Source organism: Tachypleus tridentatus, chromosome 5 (assembly GCF_004210375.1).
Source record: "Tachypleus tridentatus isolate NWPU-2018 chromosome 5, ASM421037v1, whole genome shotgun sequence".
Taxonomy (NCBI): Eukaryota; Metazoa; Arthropoda; class Merostomata; order Xiphosura; family Limulidae; genus Tachypleus; species Tachypleus tridentatus.
The window spans coordinates 30,505,907-30,525,551 of record NC_134829.1 but is presented as its reverse complement, the minus strand read 5'-3'; the positions used below and the strand labels follow the sequence as shown (position 1 = coordinate 30,525,551).

The following is a 19,645-nucleotide window of genomic DNA, read 5'->3' as shown; positions in this document are numbered from 1 at the left end:
AATAACAAAATATTAAAACATAAAACTAGAGATGCACGTTTCTCAAAAGATGTTTATAAATTTGGCCATTTTCTTGTAAACAATAAATCATTGAAAACCATTAGTTCTAATATTTGGAATAAAAATCTCATAAGCTATTGATTTTTTCCCCATTCTACTTTATTTGCCTATTTCGGATTCCAAATGAGGGTGCGTAAAAATGACCATGCAGATGTATCCCTTGTATATTATAAGTCACTATTCTATAATTCGAAATCTTTTTCTCAACATCAGAACTCATCAAGCTGAAATACTATTTATGTGTATAGTATAAAACTTAAGAAGTTACTATTTACACGCCAAAACCTACCGAGGTTTTGTAAAACTGTATCAGGCTTACCATTTATTTTAATATTTTTTTGTTGTTGTCAAACATTTGCACCAAGAAAACGTTTACCTTTGCATTTTTATTAACAAACACAGTAGCAATATATTTTGGTAATGAATGACTAATTTTAACAAAATACCTGTACAACATCTTGATGTTATAAGAATTCATATAAAGTTTAAGGTTATTCAGACATATTACAGCATAGATAAATCCCCTTAAAATAAAGACAAATTAACCTATTGTTTTGGTAGCAATGAAAACCTAAAATTATATTATATCAACTCCACAGCAATAGTTTTCTCAAAGAGCCATTAGATGTCAGGTGTGTCGTAAAGACTTGTACAATATAAAATATTCAGTATCGAGACAATTACACAAAGATTACTACACATAATTTGTAAGGTTGATTTAAACCTTTGAAATTTTGAAATTAATACTTTAGATAGAATTTTCTAACTCCAAATAAAAATTACTATTAGCTTAAAATGTGTTACCGAATTTTGAGTAAGGAGTGTGTGTTTCGTATAGGAAGGCCACATCGGGCTGTCTACTGTGTCCACCGAGGGTTGAGTTAGAAAAGGAGCATTGTACTAAATACTATCTCGGGCCTCCTTTTCTAACTCAACCCTCGGTGGACACAGTAGACAGCCCGATGTGGCCTTCCTATGTCCTTTTTTTCTATTTTACCATGTCATCAAAGGTACATTTCTTTACTTTTCTCAAAAAAATATAAAATTCTAATTGGTCTTTGTGTGTTGTTATAAATATATATATATATATATTTAAGCTATGTACTTGTGGCCATGTTTAGTATTTCTTTACATTTTGTTTATCTGTATCAATCTCAAATATTTGGACTTGTGACAGTGATGATAAAGTTGTTTGGTTGAGCTGCGTTTGGTATTGTGGTCGTAATTAATGAGTATTTAGCTGATTATTGGAAGCAGTCACTTGCTCATCCATTCCAGTTTTCAGTTAATGTTTTGTGATTAGGAGATTTTGAACTGAGTTCCTTAAACGCTTTGAAATAAACCAATTCTTATTAAAATATATATATATAAGAATGTGTATATATGTATGTGTGGGTCTTTGTAAGTAATATAAACAATGTCTTAAACAAAAATGCTGCATGATAAAAAAAAACAAACTTGCCAGAGCACAGGTTATAATGTGGGGTATGTGTCCAGATATTTGGAAGTGACTGCATAAGTAGTAAACTTGTAGCAATAAGGATAACCATCTATCTGTCTATGAGAATAAGATATGTCTGTCATGTAGGTGTGGTGTTTGTAATAATGATAGAAATGATAAGTGGTTTGAGGTTTGTGTTTTTTTTTGTTGTTGTTTTTTGTAGTATTAAATGTAGTCTAGTTTAGTGGATGAAACAGCCAAAGTGGACCAATAATTCTCTTGCTGTCCTTGAATGTTATATGTTGTGGCAGCCAACTATATATTCTCTCAGGTTCGAAACATTATATTGGTTACAAACTTGTTAAAAGGTATGCAACATACTTACAACATGATACCACTAAAGATCTATATGCACCTATAAGGACAAAATAATTTAAAGCCAGGGGGAAAATAACTGAATAACTGTCATCGAGACTAACAAAATTGAAATGTACTTTTTACCAGACACATCATTACACTTGATGCCATATTGCAGTCTACTATAGTGAATGAGGGTTTACATAGGACTAGAGTGACTCCTGGTTTATCTGTGATAGTCATTAACCCTATGTGGAAAAGTTAAGACTTGGTTTTGGACTTGTTTTATATAGCAATTGGAATGTAGAGAAATTTGAAATAAGAGAGAACTTGATCAAATTCATGTTTCTAGGCTCCTTCAGTGGCATAGCAGTGTATGTCTGTGGACTTGCACCCCTAAAAACTTGGTTTTTATACCCTTGGTGGGCAGAGCACATGTACTTTCTTATGTAGCTTTATGCTTAATTCTAAATAAACATGTTTCTAGTATTCGTAATTGTTACTGTTGATTGTGTTATGGTTAGAGCAATTTTTATTATTAGTAGTGCAGTTGCTGTGTGATATGTTTATCTTTGAATATTAATTGAGTAGTGGTATGAGTTACATAGGTGATATGAAAAGTTTTAAGGTTTATAATTACAAAATTGAATATTTATTTGGGGTAATAGATTTAACTTTGCATGTCTAGAACTGTAAGAGCAGTTTCTCTTAGACAAAATCTATTTGTTATTTTGCTGTCTACAAAAATTATAAACTTAGTTAATGATGTACTTAGCTCTTTTAATTTGAATTTTGTTTAAAAGGTTATCACAGGTATATATATATGAAATAGATTATGGTATATTTAATTTAACTCAAAAATGTAAATAGAAATAAAAATGTTTTACTTTTTTCACTTTTAAGAATAGTAATTAGACAATTCAAGAAGCTTCTTGTCAGAATTGTCTTAACATCAATACTCTGATACAGAATTAGTAACTATTTTTACAAGTCTTCACATTTTAGCTGCACAACATTATAATTACCAACTTTTTTGTAGGTTCTGACTAAGTAACAGAAAATCTGTCAAAGTCACTTTTATAAAAGAAAAGAAACATATTTATTAGTACATGGCATTTTTTTCATTATGATAGCATCATTGTTGAGGCCAAGCAGATATTGCTTGATTCCAAAACAGACGGTTGAGAGACAAAACGAGTTAGATTTTACTAATTAGATAATTGTCAGATTGTTATTTTTACTACTGTGTACTCTAAGCTAATTTTATGTCTACCTGTTTATATTTAAAATCCACAAGCATTCTACTTGCTAATTAATTTCTTGTGAGGTGTCTTATTAACTGCTTTCTGAAAGTCGGTATTAGCATGGTTGAAAATTTGATGAAAGAAAAGACTTTATCAAATTCAATTAGCAAGAAGTCCCTTTTCCAAAACCATGTTAAAAATACTTAATTTACTGACAACTTTCCCATCATTTGTCTAAATAATATTTTTTTTACAGACTTCAAAAGTTGGAAAAATTAAATCAATAGAGTTGCTTTTGAGTTCCATATTATATTAGCTTATTTTAATTTTTTCAAACCAGAATAAAAATAACATAACTCATTAGGTCCATCATATCTTTTAATGAGTATTCAAAATCTGATATGGAAATACAAAGATTGTGCTGTCGTACATGTTTCTATAGGTGTACTTATGTTCTTAAATTTGTTAATTTATTTCAGTCGTTCTGAAATTGTTGGTTCTTGATTATACTAGCACATCTACTTGTATTTTATCTTTCAGTAGCAAGCTGAACATACAAAGGATGTTTGGAGTCATTGTGGGTCGTGGATTGTACGGAAAATTGAAAAGAGTCTACAAGTTAATATACATTGTTTGAAAATGTCAGCAGTCTTTCCTGTTTGCACATAGCCAGTAAAAAGACTTTATTGGTAAGAGTATTTATTTTTACTTGCTAAAATAAATCTGTACTTATCATTATAGCAAGTAAGTGGTATTTTATGCACAAAGGAAATAGTAATAATGTTGTTTTTTTTCTGAAATGTCGAAAGACTGTTCAGGATGTGAATGTAGGAGAGACAATACTTTCATAAATGTAGTAATATTATTCATTCACCTGATACTTAGACCATCATCTTATGAATAATAAACATTATACATCAGTTCTTTTTACAGCATATGAAGTGCTTTATTTCAGGTGATAGCTAGTAAACAAAATGGTAGCATTAAGGCATACAGATTGTAAACACAGAAGCAATAACATTCCTTAACACTGTTGAAGTTAAAATTGTTAGAAACTTCATCATTCTTACTAATATCTTATATATTGAAGTGAATGAATTCACAAATATGTGTACTTATCTTGGATTATAAAGATAAAATCTTGTAAACAGCTAATTCAATTTTTTATCCATTCAATAAATGTATTTTTTATGGGAAATAGTTGAACTTGCTTTGTCTGAGAACATTCTATTTCTGTACAACTTAAACAGTTCAGATTATACATATACATATATATATATATATATATATTAATTCTCATAAATGTTTCGGCTTAGTTTTCTTGTAGTTTTTGTATAGTAAAAGGACTATAAGATATTCTAGAATTCTAGAAATAGGATTATGACAGTTTAAAAACTAACTTGACAAATCTGAAGTCAAAATTTGATTACATAATGACCTGTTCATCTTATATGTATAATGAATGTTATATCAAAAATACCAAATATGAAATGTTATAAAAAAAAAACAAGCGTATTGGATTGTTAACATAAAGTTGAAAAAGGTAAGAAAATACAGTTTCTATCAGTTTAAGATTCCAAAATTTGTTCTGTCACTTGGTTTGAGTTACTCAAGAGTTATGCTGGTGAAAATTAAACCATTAGAAGAAAAACTGCCATGCATGCAAAAAAACTGTTATGACATTTACATAATTATATTAAGAATCAAATAATTAAAAAATTATAAATTTATTTAACTTATTGGTGCCATGTAGTGTGTGCTCTACTCAGATGCAATGATCATCAACATTTTTACTTTTAATTGCAACTCGTGCCAGATACTGTAAATAATGCTTTCATATTAATAAAGTACAAAATACCATTACATAATATATTTAGGGCAAATATAATTGGAATGAAATTAGTTGCAACAATCAAAACTGGTACAATTATAACCTGAATTTTAAGGTACCCTTTAAGAACACACAACATATTAAGTTATCATTAATTTCCTAAACAATAAACATGGATAGATATAATTTATTTAGCAAGAAATTATGTTTCAATGAATGGTTATGATGACAGTATCTGTATAGAGCACATGCTATAGTGTTAAATATCTTTTTAAACATAATAAAAGTAAAATATTTTATTACTTATCTGAATGTTTAAAGTGTTAAAGTTTGGGAAATTCACATTGGAATTCACTTTTTTCTCAATGGAAAAAAATTCCAAAGTCACATGTTGTTAGTATCACACTTGTCCAGGCTAAAACTATAATTGCACAGCATTTCTTTAAATCACCCATGGCAGAGCTCACCCATCCTATTTAAAGCTTTTTTGTAAATGACAATTAGGGTAATATGACAAAATTTAAAATAATACAGTAAAATCTGTCTAAGTCAGAATTGCACAGGACTTAGTAAAATTTCCGGCTTAAGCAGGTTTTCCAGATTAGACAGTGAACATGCATTTTCTTAAGTATATATAAGTAAGACATTTGTGAAGGAAGTTATTATACTGTTTATGCTATATTTATTAGAATAAGAACAAAAATAGATACATAAGTACACAAAATCTTAAACAAATTTATTTGAAGAAAGTGTCTAGATTCATCTGTTTTGTTTGTTTAATGGGCTTTCTCATATGGTTAAAAGAGAACGTCAATTCTTCAACCTTTTCATGAAGTTCATTTCTCCCCTTCATTTTTGCATACAGTTTGATAGTGTTAATATAACTTAACACTTGCGATGAAGTAGGAATTTCTATTTCATCACTGTCTTTTCCAGTTTGTTTATCTTCTGAATCTCTCACACTGTTACCATCTTGCGATTATATTATAGATTTTAAGTCAATTTCATCAGTTTCTGTTAAAATATTTTTGTCAACGTTCACAAAATGTTTCCTGTTCACAGAATCATCTGCATCAATCTTCTCATAGTTTGAATTTCACTAGAATCGTCATAAACAATTTCTCCACAATCTCTGCCGTTATCAAGAACAAATCCACAGCTTCGAAAGCATTTTATTATGCATTCATCTTTTACGCATTTGATTAAATGACTTAAAAATGCAATTGCATCTAACACATTAATTTTCATGGTAATTTCAGATACTCTCTTATAGTCATTCATGTTTGTAATAATATGCTGAAGCATCAATTTTCTGTATTTCAATTTTATACACTGTATAATTCCATTATCTAGTGGCTGTAGAAATGATGTTGTATATGGATGTAGAAAGACTAAACAAACATTTGAAAGTTGAACTTTTGGGTGACAAGTTGCATCATCTAGGAAAAGTAGAATATTCCTATTTTCTTGTTCCATTCTTTTGTTTAATTTGTTTAAACATTCCTTGAATATAGCACTTGTCATGCACGTTTTATTATTTGGCTTCTCTAGTTTTCCATCAGCAAATCCGACCAAAAGTACAGTCAATTGTTCTTTCGAATAGCAACCTTTGGAATAATGACAGCAGAAAAAAGAACAGAATATATGTAACAAATCCTTACTATAACAAAATGTCCAAGAATGTATTAATATTTTAACAAATTACTAATTAAATAAGAATTTATTAATGTTTAATCAAAAACATTTTTTCTGGCTTACTCAAGTTTTAATCCTACTTGTTGATAGATAAGGTAGGTGAAAGATAATTTTCTGTCTGCATTATGCAAGTACCGTCATATAGAGGGCCTTTTATAAGAGAAATCTTAAGATAATACTGCAAAATTTTGATATTTCTGCCTTGTACAGGTTTCTGTCCAATGCAGTTTCTAGCTTAGACAAGTTTTACTTTATTAGATTTTAGGAAAAAGTAACCCTAAATCTCTTTGTCTTGATCATTTTCATACACTTAATGATAAATATCTATGAAAAAATCAAATAATATCATTGTGCTGTCAGTAACTTTATTTTCACCTTTTGTGGTCATGATAGTTTATATAGTGCCTTTCTGAATCCATGTACAACAATATTTTTGAGACAGCACTGTAATTTCTCTCTTCTACTTGCAGAATAGCTATATCCATCACATATCTGTCTTTGAAATAACATCCACCTAAAATTTACAAGTTTAACATGGCCTGTGATGATGCCTGATGACATCATTAAGTGATAAAAAGTCATCCACCAATAGGAAAACAAAACTTTTATGCGTAGTAACTCCTCTTAAGCACATACAGTCAATAATTTTATTATTTTCCTCTGCATTAAACTTAACAGATGTTTTAATCTTTTTACATTTATGTTCAATTCACTGAGATTTGTGTTTGTCAACAAAACGTAGGTTTTTTTTTTCTGCCTTTGTTTCAGAAGCTATGTTTAACATTATGTAGACTTGTAATCCAAAAGTTGTGGGTTCGAATCCCTGTTGCACCAAAAATGCTCACCCTTTCAACTGTGGGGACATTATAATGTGATGGTCAATCATGTTATTCATTGGTAAAAAAGTAGCCCAAGAGTTGGCAGTGGGTGGTGATGACTAGCTGCCTTCCCTCTAGTCTTACACTGCTAAATTAGGGATGGCTAGTGCAGATAGCTCTTAAGTAGCTTTGCGTGAAATTCAAAAACAAACAAACAAACATTATGTATTCTCAACTGATGTTGACTTGTGTGAAAGTACCCGAGTTTAAAACATAGAACCTATTTCTTCTATGGCTTCTGTTGAGGGTATTGCAGCATGTTGTGGGTTCCTTCATTATTACTCGGCTTTCTTTTCCTGTCTCTTTGACCATTGTATTTTCTCTGTAATTTTAATTTGTTAATAACTAGGAAAACAGCAAATTTAACTAAGTGTTTCTCTCGTCTGGATTTGGTTTAAATACCACCTTACTGGTCAGGCAAAATTTTCAATCTGTGAATCTCTTTCTGAATGTGATTTCCCAAGTATGTTTCTTTCATTATCCTTAGCCTGTGTCTTATGATTCTTCCTCATCTTTACTCAATATAACTAATTTTGTCTTTCTTCACCTAATATTAGGGTTTATGCTATTTTCTCTCTTGATAAACTCCACTAGCCTTGTCCCCCTCAAATTTTTTACTTTTGTGACTTCCAGCTATTCTTCCTTTTCTCCTCTAGATTCCCAGTCTTTGGTACCTCTTTTACCTGTTTGAGGAGCTGACTTCTTGTCTTCTATTTTGCTCTCCAGTTTACTGTTTTCCCATCTTTAATTTTTCTCACCATCCTCCTAAATTTCTTCTCCTTCCCTTGACCTGAGACACTTCTTTGTGCTCCAGAGGGGTTTTCTGGAGAGGTTCACTTTCTTCTTTTTACCATATTAGCCTGTACCACTTCTACTTTGACCATCCTTTCGTGATTTCTTTGCTGACGAGAAGTGTAAGGTTGGGATGCTCTTCTAATTTATGTACACTAGTTTTTCTTCATATTTCTGTAGTCTTAATCAGGCTTCCTTTCATTGTCCAGAAGTCTTTGGTGAAGTTCATGTTTCAATGGGGACCTGGACTGAAGTGGATACGCATCAGTCCTTGTTATCTTTTTTGGTTTCTCATCTTTTCCTTTCTCACTCCTTGACTTTTCTTTCTTGGCCAGATAAGCCTACAACTACACTTCCCGTTTCAGCTTCTAGGTTTTTCTGTTCTTCCTGTCCTCCAGCTATCAATTTTTTTGCTTGTCTAATCACTAACTATCCTGTCAAGTCAGACTATGTAGGTGCCCTTTTGTCTCACTTTTCCAGCCTTTGGTTTCAATTTTTTTACCAACAGATGGGATCTTAGTGTTTTTACCCAAGTCTCTCTTTCTGCTTCTTTTTTTTTCCTTATATATCTTTCTTTGTCCTTTATCTTCCCTCTGACCCTGTTTATCTTCAGCCAAAATTATTTTGGCCAAATATGCCATTGAGAGGATATACACCCTAGGCCTGACATTGACCTCACATTCTCAACTGGTTTCTTGTTGTTCCATGATTCTAGGTAGAGAATTTAATTCCTTTCCACTGGTCTTTTTCACTCGGTCTGTGGGTAACTAAATCATCATCTGCAAACTATTGAATGTCTTGTCTCCATGGTTTGGTCTTCTCATTTAATCCTATAGGTGATATTATTTCACTTTCAGGGTCTCTGGCTTCCTGGGAATAGCTTATTCCTTTGGGGCATGCACATATATACATCCTCTGGTGAACTTGGTGAGACCAGTGGAATCTTTCTTGAATTCCATTGTCCTTCATTATGAACCTCCCTTGTCCTCATCTTGGAGATTTGTTTTGATGACTCAACTGTGCCAATCTCATAATTGGCACTCCATTACAATCCTTCCCCATTTCTCTCTTTCTTCACACCTTCTTCTCTTTCATGTTAGGACACATTTCTGAGCAACACTTTGTTTTCTGGTTTTTTAGCATTTTTGCTGTACATCAAGGGTGTTCCCATTTCCTGCCTTTTTTCAGTGGATCAGTTAGTTCTGATTCACTCTGGCTGTTCAATGGTAGTTTTTATATCACCTTCTGAGGGATCACCCACTCTAGGACTTTCTCCCATTGAGTTTATCTTGACATTTACTGGCAGCTTTGTTTCTGATGGTGAATTATCTTACTCTACAAAACCATATTCTGCTCATAGTTTAGTCCTTCCAACCTTAGGTTTTTCATTGGTGTTGCTGCTGGTTGGGCACATCTTTCATGGATAACTTTGTCTCTCATCTTAACTCCTGGTTCCTCTCTTCTAGCTACCAGTTCCTCATCTTTGATTGTCAGTGCTTTCAACCAATACTTGTCTCACCCTGTGCTGTATGCTTATACTCCTTTTTGCCACCTCACCCTGGTACACAACACTTCTTTTTGGATCCTGTTGCTGACAACTTTTATGGCCAGCTCAAACCAGGTTTACTCAACTTCTTCAATTAATATTAATCCCCATTCCTCTATCCAGTGTCCCCTCTCTATTACTTTCATCTCACATTCCTTTTTCATTGAAAGATATTACCCTTTACTCTCAACTTGTCAACAGATGTGGCAGATTTTGTTTTCACTGGTTCATTAGTTTTACTGTGATGCACCTTTCTGCCATTTTCACTTGGTTGTTTGACCGTGATTTGTCACTCTTTAGCATTGCTGGGTTTCAGGCAGTCTTCCACTTCCTTTTTTTCCTTTTGCTTTACCATATAGTTTTCTTTTTCTGTCTTTTACACTGTTTTTGTCCAACTCCTGTACCTGGCTAAGATCTTAATGTGGTGTTGTATGCTCTCATATATGCTTAGTTTGAGTTGTTGGCTTCTTACTCTTTATAAAACCTTTCTATTATGGCTTAGCTCCTCCCTCTTTGTGCATGAAGGTGCTTCTTGCACTCTGTTCAATTTCACTTACATACTTCTCTACCCATAATGGTCCTTACTTCCTATGACTTTGAATGCTCAAAATGGAGGGACTGTTCCATCTCTTCTATCTCACCTCTTTGTTCATTCAAACTCAGATTGGGCTGTTCAGAGTTACTTGTTACAAACATCTCCCTTTTGGGGTTCTAACCATCATCTGTTTCTATCCTGGGACCCCTCCTCATCCAGGAACCTCTTACCTTCCATCCTTACTAGAAGTGGCCATCAGGCTGTACAGTTGATGTATTCTTTCCTATATGTTGTTGTTTACAGGATCCTTAATATTTTGTTGCATGTGATTTGTCACCTGTCTCATTCTCTTGCTTCTCATCTTCACCAGCCCTTGAATAAGATCTCTCAGGCAGGCATGTAGACAATTCCCCAGATATTCATTGCTCATTATATTCGTCATCATACAATTTTGCCTCCCTTCAATTAATTCACCGTCTTTTCCGTTCCATGTACCATGACCTCACCAGGTGGCTTTTGTTGCCTCCCAGGTTATATGTATTTCACAAAATATACATCTGGCCATGGGTAACCATCTGCTCTGACTTTACCAGTACACACTATTAAGATGGAGTATTTTACAAGAACACTAGAGATATCTTCATAGAATGCACAATCATTCAACTGCCCAGTCTGGACTGTACCATTCCATAGGCACTGGCTACTACTTTGACTTGTGCTTGCCAGCTTTTCAAAGTAATGATTTGTAGTGATTTATTGCTCTATCTCCAATAAAAGGCTTTCATGGCAGGCATCCAGTGGGGATCTGAGTACTTCTCCAGGTTTTCCCAATAAGTATTCTCTCCGCCTGTTTATGTGGAACATGGGAGACCTTGCCATGGTTCCTAACCACTAGTATGGTGGACCTTGGGGAGTTCCTCTTTGACTTATCCTAGCACAATAAGGCAAGAAGTAGGGTGTTGGTGAACTATCATTATATGCTGCAAATCACCCCTCAAACAGCTTTTCTGTCCTCCTGCAGCCAGAGTCTCTTCAGTTGAATCAAGGTGTGCAACCTCTTGGTCTGACTGCACCCTAACCACATCACACATATTGGCTTACTGACTGCTTGTGTGCAAGTGCATGAATGGCTGTGTTTTCATTCCACCCATCTTTGTGACACTTGGGGTTTATTTGCTTTTCCTATTTATGTTCTGGGCAAAGAGTATACCCTGGTTGAGACAAGATGCTGTCTCTCATGGATGTGCTTGTGTTGAACCCTTGCCATTGGATGTCACATTTCATGAGCTTTCAGAAATTATTTTGAGTGCAAGAGCTTAAGGGTAGCTACTACACACTTGTTGCTCTTTTATTGTTGGAGAGCTTTTGTCATATGATGTCATTAGGCACTAAAGCAGTTTACAATAAAATTGAATTTTGGGTGAGAGTTAGCTCAAGGCTAATAACATGCAAGTCTCGTAGGCAGTTGTATGTGGTATATAGTTATTTTGTGTGAAGAAATGAGTATCTATTGGAAATACATTTTCAGATTAGGAAATCTAAACTTGGTGTGCTTTCCATTATTATGTATCCTGTCATTACTAGTGGTCTTCTGTTATTCTTCTCCTTACAACAAATTTATGATTTCAGAGAAATTTATAAATTCACCACCAAACTACAAGTACAAAAAGAAAATACTCAAATATGAAGATATTTTTGTTCATCCACTAAACATGAAGATTTCATTTATCTGTGCTTTCCATGGAACTTTGTCATCCTCTCTGTGTGTGGCACCAACTTGAAGATATTTCTATAAAATGTCAACTTTTCTATCACTTCTGAGGAAACTAAAGAAGCCCTAGAAGATGATGTACCAACTCCCATCCATAGTGTCCACAGGGCTAGGTCCAATAAAATTGGAAAGTTTACATTTATCAACTGGTAGATTGCATACTTTAGCATGGCTCTTTCTTTAGATACTTCCATTTCAAGGGCAAGAAACCACATGCAAAAAACATCAAACCTCCATAAACCATACCTTTCACTACAGTTCATATCCTTGTTCCTTCATCAAAATTATACCCTAAACCCAGTATCAGATCAATCAAACCAAATTCTCACTGCAAATTAACAGACCCAAATTTCATCTAAAAAACGTGACATCAAATCCCAAAAGAATATTCAATATCTAACCATCAAGACCAAGCAACCACTGAAACTCTTTCCAACTTAGCCAGAGAGTATGATAAAAAAAAAAAAAGTATTAACACCTTGGATTGTCTTTTACTAGCTAGAAATACTATCCAAAGAATTAATAGTTACCAATTACTATACTACCAGTAAAAGAGTTTAAAAACATTTCCCAGTCTTCCAAACACTAACAAATTTCCTGACAAACTACCTTGGACATCACTCCCTCAACTTTCCCCAGCTCTATTTCAGCATTGAGACATGATCAGTATCTCCCAATGAAAAATCTGTTCAAAGTAATTTACTTTCAGTGTTCAGTTCCTTTCATTTCTAGTGTATGAGAGTGGGTGAAGAGAGATTCCCTAATCTCTGACCATCTGTTGGTCCTACCAAAATTCCTACTTTGATGTATTCATATCATATTTCTTTATGTAAACTGTTTTAGAAACAAATTGACCATGAAAGTCTGTTGTAATTTAATGTACAAATACATAATAAAGATGTGTAAGCAGTGGTCTTCCTCTTGTAATGAAAAGTATGTGAAATGCTTTAATGTTTGTAAAAAACATATGTTTTTTTTCTTTTGTAAGAGACACATTCCATGAATGTATGTGAATAATGGTATTTGTGTTATGTTTGCAAAATAAAAATCACGTAGAGATTTTTCAGTCAAATTGCAGGTCATAAATTGCAGTCATAAAATTTAAAATCATTATTGGAGTTTGTACAGGATCTTTATTTGATCAGATAGCTGAAAAGTTATATCTTGTTATCTGTTTGTGTAAAGCCTGAAAATTTAATTATTAGTATCATATCAAACAACTTTTAAAATTGTCAAAATTGTAAACCATTGTTATAGATATTAGCTGTTTAGACAGTATACTAGAATGTTTTATACAAAAAACATGTTTTATACTTGACTATATTAAACATGTTTTTTTCCTCTTTCTTTCTGTTTTGTAGGTCCAGTCCAGAAACCAGTGCCCAAACCCATGTTGCGTAACTGACTGGCCTGAGTCACAATCCTCGATGAAACGTTCATTTTTATGTAACATTTTTCGTTCATTCTTCACAAAAACATTTCATAAAGATCCTTTTCACACTGACAAAGTAGACAAATCTCAGTATGATCTTGTGTATATTTCACCATCAACTTCCTACATTTTCTGGGGTCAGCTGGTTGCTAGCAGTTTAATGACTTTTTTTGTGCTTATCAAAGGCTTTCATATAACAAATTTTGAAGCAGATTTTCTCTTTTTCTCATACTTAGAAAATACCACAGAACTAAATATTGCTTGTGGTGCATTTGTTTTCTTAAATCTTTCTATATTTGCTATTGCTCAGAAATACCCGATTAGAATGTACTTTAATGAAAATAAGGAAGAGTTTATTATAATAATATTTAACATTCTTCCATTTTTAACTCATAAGATAAAGTGTCAGTCAGGTGATGTTGTACATATAAGTAGTTCAAGCCACACACAATTTACAGGTGGTTATAAGTTAGGAAAAGGAAACTAATAATCACACCTGAACATTTCAGGTATCCTGTTTATTACAACATTCTCTTAGGTTATGTTCAAAAGAACAGTCATAAGGATGATACTTAGGCTGTTTCTCTTATGATGAGATGTAACTAGATACTGATACTAATTATTAAATAATTATTTTGTCCTTTGAGACATTTCAGGATAATGTAAAGTCATACAAAGTATATTGAAATATAATAAAAGTTTTTTTATTATTATTATTCTGTGTGTTGTTTATCTGAAGTCTAGTTTCAGCATTTAAAGTGTTAACAGTTTCAGAGGAATTTTTAATGTACCGTATGGTTGCAGTTTCTTGTAAACTACTAAAATGACAAAACATAATGAGCGAGGAAATTGTGATATATCTATTTCTGTCAAAAATCAATGAAGCTTGAGCAAGTTGTATTCATACAAGATAAAAAAAATTTGAAATTTAAAAACCTGCAGATAGAATTATAAAAAAAAATAAAATAACGACTGAAGATGCTGTGGACAGGCTATTACCTAGAAGTGGGGTCCAAATAGGAATCTGTAGTTTAGGTAGATAAAGTTTACAGTATCTACAGCCTTATTTATTTACTCTTTTTGTGCTCAACTATGGGCAAAAAATTGCTTGATATGGTAGCAAACTTTATATATTGTAATGATATAATAAATATCGCTAGTAGCCAGCTGTTTATATAGTGAGTATTTATAGTTCCTGTGTAATTAAATTATCTATAGAGAATGCATAGGAGAGGACAAATATCTGCCTACACTAAGACACAACTCTCACTAGTGCATATAAAATCATACTAGTGTTTTGAAAAGCAATCTTTGCAAATAAAACATATATATGCCTAAAGCATTGCTTTAAAACAGATGTTTGTGTCTTTTAAAATAATTATTCTTCAAAGGTGTGTAATAACATTTAATATTACATGTATGTATTTTTTATTTTGACTTCATTTCATACATAATATAAGGGTTAGCTACTTAAGGACACTGATTTGTTAGTGTACATGTCACAGTCATTTGTTGTTCATCTTTATTGACTGGTAACTCCTGTCTCACTTTGTACTTAAGTTTTTTAAAGGAACACCAGATATTTGTTAAGAAAGCTCACTTTAAAGGTTAATGATAATACTATTGACAGTAGAAATATGATGTTTTTCAGCTTGTGTTAAATTAGGAGAAACAAATTGACTTTTGAATACCTCCACGACTTTTGCAATACCTCATTCAGTATTATACCAAGAGTTTTATTGCAATATGCCAAGCTACTTTCATTGTAGGCTTGCAAGAGAATAATGACAATAATAAGAATAATTACAAGAGGGCCATTTGAAATGGTTTTTCTTTTCCTTGTAAGTTTAACATGTGCTTTTTTTGTGTGTTTACAGCCTTAACAGTTAATGGTAAAGGTTTCAAAGTGTTGTATGAACTGAATCTTTACTGTTTAAAGTGCTTTCTTCCTAGACCTTCTGTTAAAGGTTTCATGCAATTCCTTGTAATCCTTATCGTGAACCACTCTCATGGTTCATGATATTCTTGACCTCAAAATATTTTTCATGTAGTTTTTTTTTTTCATATTTAGATATTAACCATACTTTAACAATCAATTTACTGTTAAAAGAATAACAACAAAAAATAGGTGTGATTATAGTAATTTCAAAGATCTTTACTTGGAACTAATGATCACAGTTCTCAACAACACGTTGGGATTTCATATCAAATTGTTCAGATACCAGTTCATGTCCCTGTTTTCAGGCAATAAAATTTTTAGTTTCATGTTAGAGAGCTCTATTTCACTACTAATAATTTATCACCAGTTAATGTTTGTATGTTCCATAAATTATGTATAATCTTATAGTTTCTTCAATGTTAATTTTACATTAGATTTACATAATTCTTATTTTCCCTAGAGCAATAGAATAGGTTCACAGAATAACAGGAGATTCAGCAAGATATCCATTGTAAGGTAAGCCTACACAGTTTAAAACACGTAATATTTATTATTAAGTAACACAATGTTTGTACTTCATTTAGATGGGCTGTTGTGTATATTGGATTAAAAGTATCCTCTCAAACTGATAAAACTAAGATTGTTAACCAGACTGTTTTAAATTCAGCATTGAATTAATCCAGATTAACCAGTGTTAATCCTCATTCAAGCTTAAGAAATACCATAACCTTGAGATAAACCATCTGAAATACCACTGTACAACATGTATTACGCTATGTAACATAGGTTTTGTTCTTGAATAGTATGTGTTATTTCTTAATTGCTTATGTTGTAAAAGCACAGAAAATGGCCATTATTCCCTTCAAACTTTGCTTTTGTGACCTGGATAATGAAATTTAGAAATTAACCTATTTTCTATGTAAAAACAGGCAAATTTGCACATTTTCATTTACATAAGGTCTGAATAAAACAACATATGAATCAAGATTTACATGTATTTACACTAACGTTATACAAAAATGTTTAGAAGTGAGTAGTTTTTTGAGATTCTTTAATGGATGATATATTCCCACAAAAATATTTTAAATTTACCTTGGGCCGATGCACATGCTACCTTTTTTACCCTTTAAGAATAGAGATCTTAAAATGAACAAGTTTTAAATTAATTTTGTGGGAAAGAATAATGTTTTTGATCAAAATTTGTTATTTATGTTACATGTATGAAAAGTATCATAACCATTATATTTTATCAAAGTATTTTAATTTTAGGTAACGTTAATAATGATCTTCATACTAAGTTTGGTGGCCTTAATTCATAATATGATTGTTGCTCAAACCAGGGACAGTGCTAAACATATTAATGTATTAAGCTCACTGGCATCAAAATCAAAACTGTTTGTTTGTTGTTTCTAATTTCGCACAAAGCTACTCGAGGGCTATCTGTGCTAGCCATCCCTAATTTAGCAGTGTAAGACTAAAGGGAAGGCAGCTAGTCATCACCACCCACTGCCAACTCTTGGGCTACTCTTTGACCAACAAATAGTGGGATTGACCATCACATTATAACACCCCCACGGCTGGGAGGGCGAGCATGTTTGGTGCAAAGAGTATGCGAACCCGCAACCCTCAGATTACGAGTCGTACGCCTTAACACGCTTGGCCATGCTGGGCCATCAAAACTGATTTCAGGTAATTAACATGGTAACATAATCCCTTTGAATATATGTTAACCATTTTTTCTAGACATTTATAAATAGTATTAAATCTTTATTTATTAAAAACAAATATGTATTTTGTTGACAGATGACAAGAATATATGGTCATATAAATCAGAGAATGTCAGGTAATTGTTTTAATAATGAAATATTTTGTGTAAGCCAATGAACATCTTCAAAACTACTGGCATCTCTAGGGAAAAATTATAAATTTAAACCTTGTGTATGTGATATTTTTCAACATGGCCATAAATTATCAAACATAGACATAAATTATAAGAAAGATACCTTGTCACAGTTTTCTTAAAGCAGGATTGTATTTAACAACAATAATATTAAGTTGTAGAATGTAATGCTGTAGATCAAAATATATTTACCATCTGTTCTGTTTTAAAAACAAATCCATATCCCTATAATCACAGCTGATGAGTCTGAAGTCTCATGGTCCTTTATTGTTTTACATTGGTGAGACACAATTCAGAACAGTATTTGAATTGTATGTCAAACTTCTAATCAGAGGGCTTAACTAAGGTTTAAATTACAATGTCACTAACACTCCTTGTGCTTTAAACTATTGACGCTTTTTACACATGACTATTAATCCTGAGTAAGATTAAATAGTCAACAATTACTTGGACAGTGCTTGTTACTGCCCTTGAAAATAGGGGTAACATTAGCAGTATCCAGTCTTCTGACACCTGTTCCCCTGCTACTCAATTACTCATAAAAAATTTGAGTAAGTGGTTTAGTTATGCAATTCTTAACTTGTTAAAAATACCTGCCCCTGGAGCCTTTTCATGTTTTAAGTTTCTCAATTTTAATTTTGGTTTTATCACTAATATTGAGGTTTATGTACAACAGCACTGTTTGCTGTGCTTAACTTGGAATCTAGAACACTGCCTACATTTTCTCATGTGAAAACTACACATAAAAAATATAGCAATTCGTCCATCCATCAATCTTCCATAACAACTTCCTTCAACATCCCTCAAATACTAAATTCCCATGTTAAATTATACTTACCATTAATGTATTTAAATTAACTCTTTATTGTTAGTCTTAGCATGTTCAGCTAACCTTTTTCCATTTTTGATTTTCTAATTGTTTTAAACAAGTCATGATTTTTATAATCCTCCAGTTTTCCATTTTTGTATTTAACTTAAATATTTGTAATTTATTATGTTTATGATTAATTTCCTTTACAATGCTTTTAATTAAACCATCTTGTCTGCTAGTTACAACAACCTTTTTCTTCTTATATTTAACGTAATTATTTTGAATATTTGAGTTATTTTTTAAAAAACATCCACATCTATATTATGCGGTATTCCAATCTATCCGTTTCTGTGTCATACCCTCAAAATGTGGAGCTAAAATACTATTATTAATTATTTCCATTCATGATGCCACCTCAAACCAGATTCTACAATGGGCATGTTTACCTAATTCCTTCCTCTCTTCCAAAATATTAACATTTTTTACATTTGTTACGTATTATAATTTATCTTCGACGATTCTCCGATTTATAATGTTATATGTACTAGGTATTAAGATTACAAATAGCCGGAAATATTAATTTTAATTGATAAATTAATTAAATGTGAATATGTATCAACTTTAGGCTATGTACCAGCAAGATTTATTCACACAAATTTCTTTCTTAATACAAATATATTTTAATATACAAACAAACAAAAGATACAGTTCACAATAACGAAGATTATTAACAGTTATTACAAATGATAGTTTACATACAAGAGTTTTATAAACTTACAGATAATACCGATTCTTACATCCGGTCTAGAACTGAATATTTCATCGACGGTAGAGCTTTGCGACGAACAAATCAATTCTTAGTTGATATTAACTTTGCTCAAGCTAGTGCTGTCTTTCCTTATCTAGCCTCACTTCTTTCGGCGAAGAGATCTAATGTCGTTGTAGAAATAAACAACGTCCAAGGTAATTCACTGAATGTGAATTGTTTGTAATGTTCGAAATTTATAAATGTTCCTGGCCAAATTCTGAAGTTTTCTTATTAAGCATAAATTGCAATTTATTGCTTCCGAGGCCTATCGACTGTATCTGACTGATAATATTCTTCCATTACTGTTTCTCGACAAGATGATTTTTTTACGAATCTCGCAAGTTTATCGAAATTTAAACAATGTTCGAAAACGCTCTAGCATTTTCGTAAAACAAATATTGTCGATTCGAACTCTCAAGAATCGTCCACAAATGTAGAGAAACGGTGTGACTCACACAATTACGTGACATGCAAAAAAATAAAACTGTACTGAAACAAACGTAGTTATTAAAATAAACTTATAACGGCAAATCCGTTACACCTAGACCCGGCATGACCAAGCGTGTTACCGCGTGCGACTCGTAATCTGAGGGTTGCGGGTTCGC

At 32.3% G+C, this 19,645-nt stretch overlaps 1 long non-coding RNA gene across 2 annotated transcripts; it reads left to right on the top strand.

Moving 5' to 3' along the window:
• Positions 1 to 691: 691 nt before the first annotated feature.
• Positions 692 to 14,295, top strand: LOC143250835 (uncharacterized). 2 transcript variants are annotated; one of them, XR_013028375.1, is made up of 3 exons: positions 692 to 767; positions 3,643 to 3,791; positions 13,512 to 14,295. It is a non-coding gene; the product is annotated as an uncharacterized LOC143250835 (long non-coding RNA). The 2 variants fall into 2 exon arrangements; XR_013028376.1 differs by having other exon boundaries at positions 702 to 767; positions 3,646 to 3,791.
• Positions 14,296 to 19,645: the final 5,350 nt, after the last annotated feature.